Source organism: Rhipicephalus microplus, chromosome 5 (assembly GCF_043290135.1).
Source record: "Rhipicephalus microplus isolate Deutch F79 chromosome 5, USDA_Rmic, whole genome shotgun sequence".
NCBI classification, from domain to species: Eukaryota; Metazoa; Arthropoda; class Arachnida; order Ixodida; family Ixodidae; genus Rhipicephalus; species Rhipicephalus microplus.
The window spans coordinates 173016559-173019385 of record NC_134704.1 but is presented as its reverse complement, the minus strand read 5'-3'; the positions used below and the strand labels follow the sequence as shown (position 1 = coordinate 173019385).

The 2827-nt window shown below is 46.9% G+C and overlaps 1 non-coding gene across 1 annotated transcript; it reads right to left on the bottom strand.

Annotated features, from left to right (window-relative positions):
• Window positions 1-2289: 2289 nt before the first annotated feature.
• TRNAY-GUA (transfer RNA tyrosine (anticodon GUA)) lies at window positions 2290-2380 on the bottom strand. Its single transcript is given in 2 exon segments — window positions 2290-2325; window positions 2344-2380. It is a non-coding gene; the product is annotated as a tRNA-Tyr (tRNA).
• Between the last annotated feature and the right edge of the window lie 447 nt (window positions 2381-2827).

The window sequence follows — 2827 nt, the reverse complement described above, 5'->3', positions numbered from 1 at the left end:
AAAAAAGACGATGTAAGATGTGCTTTTGTGAGCTTTGAACAACGTGGTGAAAGTGAGTCGTGAGAGGTGGCGCATCCACAGAATGGCCGACAAACTTTGGACAACAAGGACGGTGCTGCTCAAGCTAAAGTGCGGCTACAAGATTGAGGACCACCCTCATCAAATCCGTGTCCACGGATAGTGGGCCTTGGTCGTGGTTCCTGACCGTCCAATGCAGTGCCTGCGTAGCCAAGGTACTGTCCACGTCCACTGCAAGTCTTAGGCCCCCGCTGCTCCTGCTGTAGACTCTTCGGTCATATTGAGGCTGACTGCATGAGGACGTGTGCCTCGGCAACTGGATCAACGAAGAACGAATGGGTGGCCGAGCCCGTCATAGATGTGGCCGAAACGTAGAAAGCCGTTGAAGGAACCGGCATCCCAGTGGTCCTTGCGACAACCGGGCAGTCGTCGTCGGGTGATGGAAATAAGGTGACCGAGACTCCTCGGCAATTGGTGGCATCTTTCGTCACACCGCCAGCGGACGAGCCTAACCATGCCTTGAATGAAGCTTGCCTGGGGACAAGTTCAACGCAACGGAGACCCAGGGACAGACGACGGAGAGCGAGGACATGCGTGTCTGCAGTGTCGCGCTAAAGCGTGTGCGCGACAAGACTTGTGAAAGGGACAAGACGTCGACTGTAAACAGCAATTAACCCCCGGTAAAGACTACTCAAGAAAACTGTTGGCGTTTGAAAGCCTAAGCCGAACATTTTTTTGGACGAGAGACTTCAGGACCAGGCAAACGAAAAGAACGCCGGAAAGCAGGATGGTCTTTGATGCAGTTAGCTGGTGGCTGGCCACGAAAGGTAACCACCATGCTCCAGGTCTACTCCTTCAGCGTGTAAGTTATCATAGCACCGACCACGTCACTTAGCAAAGCTACGCTGAACGTCAGAGGGTGGGCGGCTAGGCGTAGGCAAAAGTCAGCTCTTATGGTTCGTCACTGACCGAGTCATAGACGTCCTAGTCGTCCATGAAACTAAGCTTGACGGAAAGCAGGGCACCAGGAGCATGGTGCGCTGTTTCGCTGATATATAATATGCAGTCGTTAGCCATGCTATAGGCACATCCGCAGGTGTGTTATCTTTGTGAAAAAATGCACGACCTTATTGTTAAAAGTGTATTTTCATGTCGATCAGGAAAAGTGGTTCATTGTGGTTTTCTATTTGCCGACAAAAAATTCCTTGTAATATGGATATACGCGTCACATTGTGTTGAAGAGCGTGTCCATTTTTTTCGAATCTGTTATGGTGGACGATTTGCGATAAGCAGGTTATTTGATTGGGGGATTTTAATTGTGTTATAAATGCTCGTGATACAGTCAACAGTACTGACATTCGCGAGAAAAGCACGCAGTGATGCGCTAAGAAAATTAGCTAAGAAAACGAGAAAGACCTGGATGATGTGTTCGAATGTGTCGAAGAAAATCACGAAGTGATGTACACGCAATTTCAAGGTCCTAGCCACGCGTGGTTGCACCGCATGTACCTATCGCTAGTCATAATGTCAATATGCATTGGCTTTCCGTAGTGCCAGAGTCTTTTTCGGATTATTGCTTGCTTGTGTGTCACATACGCGTGAAGGAACAACGAAATGCTTTTAATTGCGAGTTATGATATCGCATTGACCGCGTGTGCTGTGCGCTGACTGTTGGTATTCTGTAACCAGATATTGTCCAGTAAACAACCGTATGCGTTCGTTTTGTTTAAGACAATTCTTTTAACTGGTGATTACTCCCTTGTTTCGATATTATTTACATAAAGGCTGAACAAGGCGTGCATAAGCGCGCTGTTCTCGCAGAGTGCCGACAACAAAGCTTATATGAGGTGCGCACCAAATATTCTACTTATCAGGCGGGCGGACCAGACGCGCAAAATTTAGGGTGACTCCGCAACTACCAAGCATTTTAAACCAAACTAAACTTGCCCTTTTTCTTGTCTAGTCTTGTTTACGTAGAAATCCGCCGGTGCAAATTTCTACGTACGCACAGTCTAAATACGCACAGTCTATTGAGAATAGGATGTGCATATTAGGAGACAGGCAACAATCTTCAAGTTTCATTTTTGAACTCGCGTGCTCATCAGCAATGCCCCCCCCCCCTATTTCAACGTTCATTTAATGAGGGCTTTTGCGCACCTCGGTAGCGAAATTTAAGGTTATGAATAAAGCAAGAATTGAGAAGAGGCCTGACCAATGGGCACACAGCGCATGAGACCCAAGTAACGAATGTTGGAAAAAAAAGAAAATAACTCCATCGAGCCGGATTCAAACCAGTGACCTATGGATGTTCACATGAGAATTCCACTACACTCCACCGCTCTACCAACTGAGCTATCGACGGAACGTGCCGATGTGGTCAGCAGGCTACATAACAATGTTAACCGGCGCTACGTCACCTACTTTAGAAAGGTGTGGCAAGGACTCGCTGTGAAACTGTTTCAGCCGCACTTCGCGAAAAGTAGCGTTTGGTTACTCCTTTCCCTAAACGTATGGTACAATCAACTGGTGAATATTACACCGAAGGACACAATCAGGCTGGAGCAGTAGTGGACACAAAATAACCAACTCTGCAACACTGAGGCATCATTTGCGCTCATCTCGAAACAAATACGTACGACCAGTCAGCTCTTTTGCTCCGCTTTTCTCTAACATGATTCAGTAGATTCACTGTACAGAAGGAAACACAGAAAAAAGTGTATTTTTACATCAATAGTTGTTTGTTTTGGCGTATGAAGTAAAGAAGTGAAGGCGCATGGGAATTCGGTACCGTAATTACAAAGCATCCATG